This window comes from Vulpes lagopus, chromosome 3, assembly GCF_018345385.1.
Source record: "Vulpes lagopus strain Blue_001 chromosome 3, ASM1834538v1, whole genome shotgun sequence".
Classification (NCBI taxonomy): domain Eukaryota; kingdom Metazoa; phylum Chordata; class Mammalia; order Carnivora; family Canidae; genus Vulpes; species Vulpes lagopus.
This window is the reverse complement of record NC_054826.1, coordinates 58,804,275-58,819,552: the sequence shown is the minus strand read 5'-3', so window position 1 is coordinate 58,819,552 and position 15,278 is coordinate 58,804,275. Positions and strand designations below refer to the sequence as shown.

The window sequence follows — 15,278 nt, the reverse complement described above, 5'->3', positions numbered from 1 at the left end:
CTCTTCCATCTTGGCCCCGTATGTCCTTCTAGCTCCTCTCTGCTATCTCCAAACTTTGTCCTGGTCTGAGGATCCTGTGTGTCTGGCAGACAGGCCACCAGAGGGATTCTCCTCCTCCCCTCTTACTGCCTCATCCTTTGTTGCACTCCACTTTCAGCTGGAGCATTTCTTGATCTCTCTCCATCTCTCCATCTTCAAACTGCACTGCTTGGACCATCAAATGTGACCTTCAGGTCATTTAACAAAAGCATGATTGAGAGTCTGTGGGATGCCAGAGGTGCCAGGTGCTGATTGCAGGCACTGTTCCAGGCCCACAACCCTCTGACTGACCTGTGGGAAAGGTCTGTGTGGTCTTAGAGCCCAGGCCGGACACAGGTAGGATGTGCTTGGGGGGGTTTTATTGATCTGCCCTTGATCTCAGTCTAAGCAGCATTATTCAGGCAAGCAGGAGGGCAAACCCACTGGGGCTTCTGGAGGTGGCTGCCTGGAGGAAGAAAAGGCATGAAGAAGGGCCTGTGGAGGGTTGGTTGCCCAGGCAAGTTCTCCTTTACCAGCTGGGCGGCTGTGCTAATCTCCCAGGACAGGTGAGGTCCCAGGACCTTCCCATGCTTGAGTCCGGGAGGACAGAGCTCATACACATGTAGGAGGGGACGGGGCCCGGGCCTGCATGTCATAGTGATTGTGGAGGCCAGGGTGTTTTGGAAGCCCGGTCACCAAGTGCTCAGGGATTTGACACATTTTCAGTTTGGCCGAGCCTCCAGAGTGCCCTTGTGCCAGTCCTGGGCGACCTGTGCTGGATTTAAAACCTAGCAGAGGTTATGGACAAGCTTACAGCAGTTCTATGGAGGATTTGAGAGTAGTAACAGGGGCGCCTGGGTGGCTCAGTCGGTTAAGCGGCTGCCATTGGCTCAGGTCCTGATCCTGAGGTCCTGGCGTCAGGCCCCTGCTCAGTGGGGAGTCTGCTTCTCCCTCTCCTTCTGCCTTCTCCACTCCTCTCATGTTCTCTCTCTCTCAAATAAATAAATAAAAACATATATATATATATATAGTAACAAAGAGTTTATTGAGACTTGCTCTTCGTGGAAGTGTACACCAAGTGCCATCCTAGAAGCTTCACTTGCATTAACTCACTTAACCTTTGAACTGACACAGTATGATAGATAACATTTATGTCCCATATGATGGAGGAGGACACTGTTCTAGAGAGGTCACAGAGTGACTTGCTCAAGGTCTCCATGGTAGCAGCTCTCGTCATTTCTAATCGAAAGGTGGTCAGTGTGCTGCCCAGGGCCGGTCCACAGCGGAACTGGTAGGTGCTGCAGCGCAGGATCCTTTTATCCCCTGCTTCTGAAAGCGTCTCATCTGTCTGGGCACCTAGCAGTCACCCTTGACCCCTGTTGCATAATTGTTGACATCGATTTTGTCTCCCTTGGGCCTGGGAATGGAAAAGCCAGCACTGCCGTGCAGAGAAGATTGGGGAGTGAGTCTCGGCCTCTGTCTGTCTAGATAGATCAGGGTCTGCTGTGGTGACAGTCCCCAAATCTCGGAGGTTTATTTACTGCTCACACCCGATCCATTGCATATCTTTCTGTTGTTCTCACTGTGAACTCCTACCGATTAATTGGAATATTCCTGGATACTTGGATGGAGGGACAGAGAACGTGATCAGTCTCCCCCTGGTTCTTAAGGCTTCCGCCCAGAAGCGGCATTTCGCTGGCCGAGGCAGCCATGTGGCCCTAGTTATACGTACAGTGTGGGGCGAGGAAGAGGACTGGGGACATTTGGTGAACAGCACTGGAAGGCCTCCCATCTGCCTGCCCTTGTGTCCTCCTCTGGGACTTGTTCTTGAGGCCTGGGTCGGAGTGTCACTGGAAACGTTGATCATAAATTAAAGAAACACAGTTGAGGCAGAAGGTGAATTGAGGTGCCACGGTGGGGTGAACGAGAGTGCGCGTCAGGGTGATACCAGGTAGTCTGCGGAGGCAGCCTGCTTTCCGACCCTGGGCAAGTTATGGGAGTTCCTTGGGTCTTCTTTTGCTCATTCATTTATTTGTTCATGGGCCCAAGGACTCGTGGTGAGTCCCAGGCTGTGGATTCCCCCCAAGCACACGTTCAGCTCCTAGCCCCGTGCTGAGGGCTGTGCACTGGGATGATGACCCTGGATTTCTGTTGCTGGGTCCTGGTGGCCTTTAAAGAGGGATGTTAATGCCCGTGGGAAGGGAAGTGGGCTTCCGCTCCCCATCACAGCCCTGGCACCCCAGCCCTGAAGATTTTGGACATCCCCATGCTTTACCTGTGTGTGGCTGGTAGGGGCAGCCACCTTTTCTAGAAGCAGTAACAGGTAGGCCTTGCCCTTCCTCTTCCATTTCTGAGACCTTGGGGCTGAGCTTGTAGGCCTGCTGGCATGGAAAGGAAAGGTAACAAGGGCACTAAAAGATGGAAACACACGGAGAGCAAGTTTGATTGAGTGTGGGGCTCGGATGGTTCTCTGGCCTAGTGAAGGGGTCAGAACCTCTCTGTTAATTGCAGTTTCCCAATCGAGTCACCCTTGTGGGGTGTTAAAGAGCTAGCCACACTATGGACCTTGCTTTTGTGCTTTGTCACCTGCATGGTCTCTGGTGACTTCCAGCAGGGCCAGGAAGCACTGGAGGTAGAGGTGGTGAGACCCCAGGTTCTTCTGTATTGGGTTCACTTCCTGTCCTTACTCCTAACTCCTCCTTTTCCGGGGCCTCTCTGCTTTCCCACCTGGAATAGAGGGCAAGGTCACGGGGGTTTACAGCAGTGGTCGCACTCTTGGCTGCTCAGCAGAGTTCCCAGGGTACTATTTGGCCTAGGTGGATGCCAGTGTTCCTGGCTTGTCTTCTCTTCCATTACAGCAGTGTCTTCTCCGAATCAGTGTGGGGGTATTCATGATGTCTCTACATCCATTTTCTACCTAAGAGCATATTTTTTTGGTTCAGACAAGGGCAGGTGCCTGTGTTGGAATAGCACAGGCCCTAGCTGGTGGTGGGAAGTGTTCAGTGCCTCCGCCAGTCAAGCACGAAGACGAATAACATTGTCTGGCTTATAGGGTAGACAGTGGGGAGGCCAGCTTTCAGGTTGTATCTGCTTTCTAGCTCAGTGACTTAGAGTATCTGTCTTTAACCCCCCCTCCCCCATGTGATTTTCTCCTCTGTAATGAGAGAAGAGTCTGCCCTTCCTGTCTCTCATGGGATTACTGGGAAGCTCCCGTACACTAACCTCAGGTCTGAGAAGCAGGACCTGAGCCCCAGGATTAGTGAGGCCCGACGCTCTGGTTGGGGGCTGCTGCCGTCACAGTGACAGCTCTCGGCAGAGTGTTCACCGGAGCTGATTCTGGGAACCCCACTTCCTCTACTCTTGGGCTTGGTGGAGTTGGGTGGGGCTGGGCCGGGCTCTGTTGTGCTGTGGTTTCTCTCTTGGAGGCCTGGTCAGTTGAGCTGCAGTGGGCCTGGGCAGGGTGGGGTTAAACCCTTCACTTCTTGGGGTCTGTTCTGCTTCCCTTGCTGAGCAGCCAGGGAGAAGGTTTCGAGTCCTGGTGTCCATCAGCTGGATAACTGGAGGGACTGGCCCCGCTCTCTTTGGGCTCTGTCAGCGGGTGCCATGTGGCTGGGAGCCACGGCAGTTGGCTCTAAAGTGGCCTCTGGGATCGTGGGTGAGAGGTGAGTTCCTGGTGCTCTCGGAGACTGTGTGTTCCCTGGGATTTGGGAGAGCTAAGGCTAGGCTTTCCTGGGGGTTAAGATTCGGGGAGACGCAGGCCAAGACAAGGGGCTGGGCAGGGCTTGAGCCGAGAAGAGGTCTGATGACCTCTCTGGGTTTTCCCTGACTACGTGTACCAGCTGCTGGGGCCTGTGCCAAGCTATCTTCAGGGCCCAGAGAGCTTTTAAAAGAGAGGCTTTGAGGAATTCCTAGTCCTGACACCCAGGAGAGAGTCCCTAGCAGCTGCTGGAATGAAACGAGTGTCCCCTGAATCGGTTTCATCATCTATACCCAGAGGTCCAAGCCGTGAGCCTGGGAGGGCCGAGAGCCGGAGCATCTCCCAGGACACATAGCCCAAGGCAGGGTTTCATGCTCACAGTCTCAGAAGCCAGCCCGTTGGGCCACCCAAGAAAAGCCTGGCTTATCGGAAGGTGGCATTAAGGAAAAGAGCCACCTCGTGCTCAGATGTGGGCCTCCCGGGGAGGGGTGACTGGGCCCCACACACCCACTGCAGCAGTTCACCCCACCGTGTGACCTTCAGCAGCAGGAACGTGGTGATCCTCCATCTGTGCCTCCCGGCTGCTGTCACCAACTGCTCTGGAGACAGGCTCTGGTTGCTCACGGAGTGGCTTTTGCCATGAAGAGACCTCCCTCCTGCCTGGCCTGCCTGCACATTGGCGGTCTTATTTCAGGCCAATGGGTCTGTCCCCGGGCCTTGGTGTGGAAGGCCAGCCCCAGCCCCAGGCCAGGTGGGTCCCACCTTTTTGGGTCCCCGAAGGCTTGGAGCTCCGTGTTGCTAAAAAGCATTACTCTGACACTTGTTAAGACAGCAAAGCAGACTTGATGTAGGACTACTGCAACAGAGAGGAGGAGGACTTCTGCTTGGGGTTTTGCAGCAGGGAAGAGAGATTGGGCTCCACCTCAAATACAGCCTGGAAAAGCGGAGATTAATAGCCAAGGGGCAGAGTGGAGGGGGTTGGCGGATGGGGCCTCTCAGAGAGGGTAGGGTGATCCTTTGATGACTGACCTCAGGAAGGCAGGCTAGGGTGATCAGCTGTTACCCCAGGGTTCCTAGAAGCTGAGGTGCTCAGGCATGGAGGGTGAGGGCTTCTGGGCTGAACAGACTCAGCAGGAGTCTCGCGGTAGCTGGCCTGTGCGAGGATGGAGATGGCAGCCCTGGGTCAGGCCTGGCCTCCCGGAGGGCTCCAGAGAGCCTGGCTGAGTCTGGTCAAGGAGAGCCCGTCTGTCAGGGTTCCGAGGCTTGCTCCTGGCCCTCGCGCTGCCCTGAGCTCCTCACTGTCCACTCTTGTTCCTCAGGAGTGGTGGCTCTCCTTGTTTCCAGAAACCTGAGTCCTCCTCTTTAGCATCTCCCGGCTCCTTACTCTCGGCTGCTGGACCACCCCTCAGCACCCGCGAAACAGCGAAGCCCGGGCCTGGGTTCCCTGCAGCGCCCCCCACCACCCACCCCGCCACTGGCTCCTGTTGCCAAGGCTGTCGGGGTGCCAGACAGCAGCCCTTTGGGGCTGGACGACCCTCCCTGTCTGGCCCTTATTCTTTGGCCTCTGTACCCTGTATTTCCTGTTCTCTCCATCCTGGGCCAACCAGTCTGACAACTTTGTGGCTCACCCTCCTCCTAGGGATTGAGCTGCCTCATTTGTCTGAGTGGGACCCAGGGAGGTGCTGTGTGTGGGGAGTGTGGGGGGAACTGTGTACTCCAGGGCCTTCTGGTGGGAGCCCCGCAACTCCTCACCCTTCCCCATCCCTGCTTCCAGCCAACCACTCGTGCTACTGTGCTACTCCTTGTTTTCTCTCTGTCCCTCCTCTCAACCTGGTTAGTCCCCACACTGATGATCTGGTTTGGTGTATCTTCTGCTCCTGGGACAGCTCCTGTCTCAGCAGCCAGCTGCTTAGGAAGGAGGCCACCTGCTTTCTTGTGAGAAAGAAGGGGGTCTGAAGAGCACCTGTTGGCTGTGGTTTGGGGGCCATCCTCACTCCTGAATGCTCCAGGCCAGAAGCTGGCCCTGTACCCTCACAGTCTCCTGAGTCCTAGGTGTTTTCCGTGAAATATAAGCAACAGTGTAAACGCGGACACATTTGGAGGGGGCATGTTGACAAGGGAGTCAGGTGGTGGTAGTGGCGGGGTTTTCATTCTCAGGGGGCAAGGAGGAGGGAGTGGCATGTACCCAGGTGCCAGGGTGGCTCAGGGCCCCTCTGGGTGAGGGTAGACAGATGATGTAGTGGGGCAGGTGCCAGTTGAGGTGCCACAGGACTGGGTGTGTTGAGGATCAGTGCTTACTTAGGGGTGGGGGCCTGGCCCACTCACGCAGGAAGATGGCTGGAGAGGGGCTGGGCTTGGTCTGATGGAGGGTTCTAGTATTCAGGGCAAGAGCCGCCGAGGGGTTGCGGAGGGCTCGCTGAGAGGGGCAGGGACTGGTTTCCTGGCAGCTGAGGTTTGATGGCTCCGAGTGCCAGCCTGATTCTGCTTGTTGTGAAATCTCATTTGTGCTCTTTAATTGGGGGGCTACTAGTTGAACATTGAGCAGCCATCAGAGAGCATCTTCTGGAACGGGGGAGCCAAACATACACTTCGCCCCTTTGCAGCCTTCTTTCTCTGAGGCCTGGGCAGCCTGTGAGCTTGAGGTCATTAGATCTTTGCGGTGGCGGCCTGGGGGTGGTGGCACTAAGTGGGGGCCTAGTTCCGCTCGGGAGGAAGAGCTCCATTCACGAACCACTCCCTGCCTTCCAAATGGTCTCACCCAAACAGACTGGCCAATCGTGGTGGTACTAGGCATTGTGTCATACCCTTCAGAAGCAGGAGAGACTGGGATGGTTATTATATTGTTCCTTAGGGGGAAAATCACTTGGAGGAAATACATCAGTGCTTCTGAGTGCAGAGTATTGACATGCAGTTAAGGGAGGCTTTTAAACAACATGTGCGTATCCCTTTAGTAAGGAATAAATATACAGACCCATCTCGCCGACTCCATTTTGCAGTTCCCATTTCCCGAAAGGTATATGCATGGGGTTTAGTGGCTAAGGGATCAGGGTTTTGAGCTGGGATTTTGGAGAAACTGTTTTTAGCCTGTACTTGGAGTTGGGCCAGGCCTAGAAATCTGTTGAAATAGCTTTCTTTAGCTGCTAAAATTGGGATGGGTTCTTACCACTAGGATCTTGAGCCTCACCAGCGGCTGGGGAGGGCCCTGAGAAGGGTCCATGTCTGAGGCCTGGGATGCCTGAGGCTCAGCCTCTCCCCCCCACATGCGCACATTGCCTGAAGCTTGGGGTCTTCCAGTCTCCCCAGAGAGTAGACCTGCCCCCAGGGGCCCTCCTTCAAGTGTCCTTTCTGCCTTTGGCAGAATCTGCTCTTGGTCTTCCTGGGAAAACTTCTATTTTGGGACCCAGGGAGGAGTTGTGAGCAGGGACCTCTCTGAGTTGGTCCTCTTTTCTTGATGACAGAGGCTGGCACCCCTTCCCCCTCCTCCCCCCACTTCTCCCCAGTCCTCTGTTCTGGGGAGATACCAGAAGCTGCAGGCAGAGAGCTACAGGTGTGTTTTGTTTTATTTTGTTTTGGCTTACAGTCACAAACCTGAGGGATTTTAAATGTCAATTTAGGTTTGACTTTTTAATTAAAAAATGTATACATGATAAAAAAAAAAAAACAACCGCCACATAAAGATACACAATGAAAATTAGCATTTCCATGCCTGACCCCTTCAGTTCTGCTCCCCTGAGGCCTCCATCACCAGCTGCTGGCTGCCTAGTCAAGCGTCTCCTCTCTGTACTCCTCTTGTTTATCCCCTTGCTAGTATACTAATTATTCCGGTCTGTACTTAGTGATTTTTACCCTAAAGCTTATCTTGGGATTGCTCCATGTCAGCCCAGTACAGTCCACTCTCCTGTAACACGTTCTTTCGCTGCGTGGTAAACCGTGATTCACTTTGTCAGCCTCCTATTGATGGACGTTGAGGTTGCTTTCAGTACCAATTCTGTCTCTGGAAGCCAAGCTGCAGGAGTGCCTTGCACATGCTCACAGGTCTGTAGTAGACGGCTGGAAGAGGAGTCCGGGCATTGAGTGCTTAACGAGAAGAGAGGCACGTTGTTTTGATTCCAAGAGGGAGAAGGAAAGTTTCCAAGCTTTTTTTCTGAGGGATCTTGTATTTATTTCTGCAGGCAGAGCCCGGAGCTGGAGGGCACACTGTGGGGTGCTGGTGGCCTGGTTCCCAACGCAGTCTGGTTTTGGTTCAGGTCAGGTTAGCCTGTCTCCGCAGAGCACCTGTTGTTTGCAGCTTTTGGCTGGGCCCTGTGCATACCCAAAAGTGTGTAAGAGGAGGCAGCCGGAGCCAGGTAAGGTCTGGGGAGGGAGGAGAGGCTTTTCAGATGTGGGTTTGAGCAGGCCCAGGGGTGTGCAGGACTTGGGTAGGGGTGTGACCTGGGAGTCTTGGCTGAGAAGCCAGGAGGGGCTCTCGCATCCACTTCCTCCCTCGGTTTCAGGGGTTGGTGTGAGGGTCAGGCCTCCTGTCCTGGCTTCACCAGAGCCTTTGTTGTTTCTGGGATGCCCCCCCCCTCCCTGTCTCCTGCCTGTTCTGTACTTTAGGCCACTTTGTGTCTGATTGCCACCCTGTGATTTTAAAAAGCCAGTGTGGAAGGCACCTGGTGTAAATAATAGATGGGTTTTCTCAGAGGGCTTTCTTTCAGAGTAGAAGTGGGGTGGGGGTGGGGGTGAGGGCAGCTGAGTTCTTCCTCCAGGGTTGGGCTGGGAGGAGGGAGGGAGGAATGAGAGAGAGGGTGCTTGTGGGAGCCATGGCCTGGCATCCTCTTGGGAGTTCTGGGAGCCCTCCATCCGTTTCCCCATCCCCGTGGCCACTGTGTGCCTCTGAAGTGACCACAGTCTTTCCGTCAGTGGCAGGGCCAGCGGGGAGATTTTCAGGCAGAGGAAAGGGGGCTGCCGGTGCCCCTGCCCCCTCTCCCACCGTGGCCATCACTGGCTGCCCCCAGGGGAAGTCCAGAGCGGCCGTGCCCACGGCGCTGCTGCCTGGGGCTTGGGGCTGCCAGTACAGAGGTTCCCATTGTGGCCTGGTGGCGGCGGGGGCTGACCTGTAGGGCCGAGGGGGTGGGGCCTGGGGAGTGACAGTGGGGCTATTCACAGGCCGCCTGGTTTCCTGCTGCCTCCCATTGTGGGTTCTTTGCGCGGGGCAGGGCGGGGGGGGGGGTGGGGGGGGTGGGCAGCCCGGCTGCTGTTGTCGCTGGCCCCCCCCTGCTGGTTGCCTCCCCCCCACGGGTGGTCACGCCAGGTCAGGTCTCCCGCCAGAGTTCTGAGCAGCCGGGCGGGAGCGGAGCGCCGGGGCCCCCGCACCTGCACCTGCCGGAGCTCTCCTGCGCCGGCGCCCGGGCCCAGGTGCGCCAGGTGTGCCAGGTGCGGTCGGCCCCAGGCCCCGCTGGCCCTGCGCCTGGCGCGGCCCCGTCTCTGCCCAGAGCCTCCACGCCGCCCGAGCCACGGCCATTTTCCTTTGTTCTGCCGCGTCGGCGCTCTGGAACCTTCGGCGGCAGCGGGCGGCAGGCGGGGTGGGGGGCAGCAGGCAGGGGGGTGCTGCAGGCAGCAGGCTGGGGAGGCACGCGGGGGTGGAGGGGCAGCAGGCAGCAGGGTGGGAGCAGGCAGCAGGGTGGGGGGGCAGCAGGCAGCAGGGTGGGAGGCAGCAGGCTGGGGGGGCAGCAGGCAGCAGGGTGGGAGGCAGCAGGTTGGGGGGGCAGCAGGCAGCAGGCTGGGGGAGGCAGGCTGGAGGGCAGCAGGGTGGGGAGCATCCAGGGGGGCAGCAGGCAGGGGGAGGCAGGCTGGAGGGCAGCAGGGTGGGGGGCAGGCAGCAGGCAGGGGGAGGCAGGCTGGGGGGCAGCAGGGTGGGTTTTTTTTAAGATCTTAATTTATACACAGAGACACACACACACACACACACACACACACACACACACACACACACACCCACACACACACACACACACACACACACACACACACACACACACACACACCCCACACACACACACAACACACAACACACACACACACACACCACACACACACACACACACACACACACACACACACACCCCGAGACATAGGGAGAAGCAGGCTCCGTGCAGGGAGCCCGAGGTGGGACTCCATCCCCGGTCTCCAGGATCAGGTCCTGGGCCGAAGGTGGAGCTAAACCGCTGAGCCACCCGGGCTGCCCCAGGGTGGGAAGTCAGCAGGCTGGGGGGGCAGGCTGGGGGGTCAGCAGGCTCCAGGAGGCGGGCTGCGCAGGGCAGCAGGCAGCAGGGTGGGAAATCAGCAGGCTGGGGGGCAGCAGGCAGGAGGCAGGTGCGCAGCACCAGTGGAAGCCCCCAGGACAGGAATCTTCCCACTGAGGCAAAGATAGGCGGTCCCCTGGCTATACTCAGTTCTCCCAGCTGTACCCCCATCCCCCCAGGAGTGTCAAGATATGTTTGATTAGAGGTCACCCCCCCTTACTGGATCAGAATCTTGGTGACTTGTACAGTGGGGGCCTGGAGAGATCCCACCTGTCAGTGGCCACTGAGGGGGTGAGAAAGATGAGAGGGTGAGAAAAACACACAGCACCTCGGGAGCGCAGGCCTCCTGGTCTTTGACAGGAAAAGCTCCTCCCAGGCACCCAGTGTGGTCTTCCTTGGCTCTGGCCCCCCTCCTCCGTGGAGTCCGTGATGAAGTCCTGGGAGGAAAAGCTCCTGGCAGTTAGTGGCACAGGTGGTTGAGAAAGTTTCTTTCTTTCTTTCTTTCTTTCTTTCTTTCTTTCTTTCTTTCTTTCTTTCTTTCTTTCTTTCTTTCTTTCTTCCTTCCTTCCTTCCTTCCTTCCTTCCTTCCTTCCTTTCTTTCCTTTCTTTCTTTCTTTCTTTCTTTCTTTTTTTTTTTGTCTCTGTTTGGTTGTGGAGATTGTTCTCCCAGCTGCCCCTTCATGTCTGCCTGTGTCTCACCTCCCTCAGGTTTTGGTGGGCATAACGAGAGCTCCCTCCTGGGGGGGCCGATTTCACCCACATGGGGGGTTGCAGGCAATGCTGAGGGCTACTCCCTGGCACCTTTTTCTGGAGTTGTGCCCACCCCAAGCCAGAAGTCTCTTGCTTTGCTTTCTAAACCGCAGCCAGACTCTGAACAGTCACCTGCCTCTGAAGTAGAGTTGTTTTGCATGAGAACGAGTAATTTGCACTATTTTTCTTGTGTTTAGAATTTTATCTTACCCGTCCAAAACCTAGCCATCTTTGAAATCAGCCTGGCTCGTTGCAGGGGAGGAAAAAGAATTTTCCCTCTGCCTTTCTTGGTTCTTGACTGAGAGCTCCTGTAATAAGAGATAGATGAGCAGGAGAAAAACAGAAGTTGAGTAACAGGTACACCTGCTTCCGTGAGAGAGATCCAGGAGATCTTGAGGAACTCCCTGAAAATGGCCCAAGCCGTCACCTTAAATATGTTCTCCAGCTACAGACACAAGAAAGATGTTTGGGGCTGGGAGAGAAGACCTGGAAACAGGATAAGATTGTTATGCAGATTTAAGTTGGGCTTTGTCTCCCGATAAGAGTTTCTTGTGATTTAGTGTCACCCTCCTCTTCCTGGTGCTGAGAGGAGACACCCTTTCAAGTGGAGACTTCCCTTGTAAATGTAAATTTCCCTTCAGTAACTTCTAAGTGGTTTTCAGAGCTTCTACCCTGCTTGCTGTTTTTTTAAAAATAATGAGATCAAGATAATCCTTATGCCAGAGAGGCAGATTTGGGGGTTGCAGATCCTGCTCCCCTCCTCATTAGCCAGGTCTCACAAATTAGGGAGTGAGTTCCGGCCCTGGACAGGGTTGCAGTTTGGAGTGTTTGTCATTTCGGCACATGCTATACAAGACGCAGCAAAAAGAGCTAAGTTTCCTTTCAGATGCATTAAAACGCCGGTGCTGCCTTGATGTAGTTGGACGCAGAGGGGTTGGAAAGGTCATGACTGCAGCAGCAGGTGCTCTGGAAAAAGCTCACGGAGGTGCAAGGCTGGGGAAGACAGCTCTGCCACTTGCTCGCTCCGGGTGACCTTGGCAGTTTTTCCATGGGCTCCGGTCTCTGGAAAATGCAAGGGTTGGTTGCACAGATGAACTGCTGAAATTTTTTAGCTGTGACTCTGAGTTCTTTGATTTCTAATTCCAAAGTGATTGGTCACTACCTTGACAGCCCCTCTTGCTAATTCAGGATCTCTTGGGGGAAAAAAGTTTATCAGATGGGATTAACGGAAGGCATTTCTTCCTTAGGTTCTTGAGGGGTGGTGGTGATGGTCAGCCTCTGCAGATGTCTGTTGTTTTTTTATATAGAAGCCCACCCACCCACCCCAAGGCCTAACCTGTACTGTCAGTTCTCAAGGGCTGAGTGTGGCCGAGTGAGTCCCCAAGGCCCGCATTCCCTTTTTGAATGGTGGGCTCAGGGGAAGAAAGCAAAAGCTCTGCATTTTACCTTCCCTTAAAGTGAGGCCAGGCTGTTTTAAGGAAAAACAGAAACATTGACAGAAAGATACCCTCTGTACATAAATAAATATTCCCTCTCTTCTTCCTGTGGGGGGCTAGTTTTAACTTTTATCTCTAAGATAAAAGTTGTAGATCCCAGAAGCCGGAACCGTCTCTTTCGCTGGTGCCCCTTCAGGATTGGTTTCTGGCCCTTTATCTGCCTTTCCCCACCCAGCCTTTATCCCCTGGGCCTCCTGGGCCTAGCGGCCCCAGTGGCTTTCCTCCCATTGTCTGCCTCGCCAGGATCAGCCTCCGTGTCACTGCTCTAGGCAGTGTGTTCCTGCCAGACGTCATGGGAGGCCTTCTTGGAAGATGCCCAAGAGGCAGGGAGTCCAGCTTCTCCAGTCACTGGGTTACATTAGCCTCCACAGCTGTGAAATGGGAATAAAAATAACCTGTAAGGATCCAGTGGGATGCATTAAAATACCAAAGTCCCAAACTGCTCCAGGAAAGCGGATTACGCACCCGGAAATCTAATCGCAACCAGGGTGGGTGGACTTTCCTCCCAGGACTTGTCCTAAGGCTTGTCGCTTTTCTCTCAGGTCCTCTCCCTTCAGAGCACTGGCCACAGGCCCGTCCTGGGCAACACCTGGGAGCTGCATGAGCAGCTTTTGAGCTGCTTTGACATTTTCACAAAATTCCCAGGTGATCTGCATACACTTCAAGTTTGAGAAGCCCTGGCTCAGGCACCTGAGCTAGGCTGCGCCTGCCTGTTGCTCTAGCACCTTCCTCAGTCTGTTTTGTGGTTTTGCAGACCTCGCCCTCTTGCCCTCCTGAAAGTCGTTGACTTCACACAGGTCTGGCAGCCCTGACGGCCCTGCAGACTGGGCTGTGCGGTTTCCAGCAGCTATCCCTGGGTGCGGGGGGGGGGGGAACCCCCAAGAAGCCCCTCTGCCGGCAGCTGCGGGCACCTTCTCCAAGCCTGCTGGCGAGGTCATCCTTGGGGCACGGAGCCGAGGGGGTATGAGGGGGTAATGGGAGCCCTCCTTTGTGAAGGGTGGCAGGGAGCCTCCCTCAGCCATCTGGTGCCACTCGCCCCGCCCCATCTGTCCCAGCTGGACGACAGGATCAGAATCAGGTTGTAAATGTTGTTTTTTCAATAGAAACACAAAACATTCTCTAGAAGGAGGTTATGGTGTATGTTGAAGTTCAAATGAATAGTTCAGAAAGGACCACATGTTTATTTTTGTAGCAGAACAAAGTTTGAGGTCTCCCTTGATAGCACTAGGATCGCCTGCCCACCTCGTTCTGGGGGGGTTTGAGGGCGCCAGTCTGCAGGCTGGAGGAGACGGGGCTCCCTGCACAGCCACGGGGCGGGGGCGGGGGGGGGGGCGGGGGGCTGGCCTTCTGGGACTCTGCTTAGGGACTGAGCTGCTAATCTGACCCCTCAGCCTTTTCCAGCAGTGTCCCACCATTGATTTGCATTAAAAAAAAAAACTACCCTCCCCCCCATTCCTTTTTTCTTTTTGTTTTCGGGGCGTGAAGTTTTCTTTATTTTTTCCTAGCAGGCTTCATTTTTCTTAGCTTGTTTGGGAAGTTTGTTTTGTTTTCTTTGCCCTGTGAACCTCCCCCCACCCCCACCCCGGGCTTTTTGCATTGCTGGGAGGAAGCCAGAAGCCAGGCCCTGCCCTGGCCTCGGGCTTCAGAGGGCTGCGGACCCGAGCAGGATTCCGGGGTGCTCCCAGTGCTGTCCCTGGAGTGAAGTGGGTTGGTTGTCTCAAAACACAGTATTACCGTTAGCAGACTGTGCAATTTTGGGTACAGAGATTTTTGATAGTTTGGAACCACAATCTTCAGGCATTTCAGGCATGGAAAGTGGGAGGAAAGGGAGGCAGTGTGTGTAATTCTAAGTCTCTTACATAGTTTTGTGTGTCGGGGGTGAGCGGGGCGCGCGCAGGGCAAACTCCTGCAGAGAGCACACTGCAGATCTGGGCAGGCCCAACCCTCCCCGGAAGGGGTGGCCAAGATGCAGTCACTGGAGCAGAGCTGACTTCTCCCCACGCGTGGGCCCCCTCATCACCCGGAACGTGTGCTGTTGGGGCCCCAGCGGGGGCAGCTCTGCGGGGGCAGCCGCGCCCTGTGTCTCATCCACAAGGCCTGGCCCTGAGCTGGGGCGCCCCCGGGTGGGGTGCCGTGGGTGGGACAGTTGGGGGGGACTCTGCTGAGCTGCAGTGTGGTGTCCCCATGTCAGGGCAAGTTGGCAGCTGTCTGGAGGCGGAGCTTTCACCTCGTTCACCTTTAATCCATCATCTCTGTAGAGCATTTCCTGACCAGCTTCCCGCCTCCTCCTCCTTCCTTCCTGCGGGCTCCTGCCCTCCAGCACCTTCGAGACTCCGGGATTCTCACTCCGGGATTCGTGGAGGGAGGTGTGGCCCCAGGCCCCTGAGTCAGGCCCGGGTGTCAGGGTGAGTTCTCGGTCTCCCCAGCCTCATTCTGGGTGCCTTGCACACAGCAGGTGCCCGGACATGTAGAATCAAGTCTGGGGTGTTTGTCTCCCACAACAAAAGCTTTGCACTGGGAGGGACTGGCCTAGCGGGTTTGCACACTGGAGGATTCCTTGGCACACCTACGCCAGCCTAGGGAGCCCTGCACCAGGCCCTTAGTTGAGAATTTCAGGGGGGCCTGGGGCGCACCCCGAGCCTCCCGAGGTCTGCACCTCGCAGCGTGTTGGCCTCCTGGGGTCTTGCCCACGTTGGAGATATCACTGTGAACGGGGTCCAGATGCTCCACGTCGTGTGTGCTACCCACTTCTGGGGGCAGATGTTTCAAGCACTTAGGGCTGATCGGGGCGCCAGGCCCCAATGCAGCGGGGTCTCCCCGCCGTCCGGCCAGCCCACAGCTTCACCTGCCACCGCAGAGGGGACGGCAGCTGAGAAGACAGGGAGGTGCCGGGCCTCCTTTCCCAGCTTTCTGAGAAGTTGGGGGGCAGCAGCTGTGGGTGACTAAGCCCTGCCTCACCTGGGTGGGCCTGTGCATCTGGATGCTGAGGTGCTGCCGGGTGAGCTGCGGGATGACTCATCCTCAGGATCTCTC

General features: G+C 55.8%; 1 protein-coding gene across 3 annotated transcripts in view; it reads left to right on the top strand.

Annotated features, from left to right (window-relative positions):
• Positions 1-15,278, top strand: part of TSPAN14 (tetraspanin 14) — a 56,277-nt gene that overhangs the window by 1,905 nt on the left and 39,094 nt on the right. Inside the window, exons 2-3 of one of the 3 annotated variants that reach the window (XM_041748194.1) lie at positions 7,888-8,061; positions 14,504-14,650. The exons of 1 other annotated variant lie outside the window; for it this stretch is intronic. The gene's annotated coding sequence lies outside the window, so the exon portion shown is untranslated. The remainder of the gene's footprint in view (positions 1-7,887; positions 8,062-14,503; positions 14,651-15,278) is intronic. One more of the 3 variants, XM_041748195.1, reaches the window with a different exon arrangement.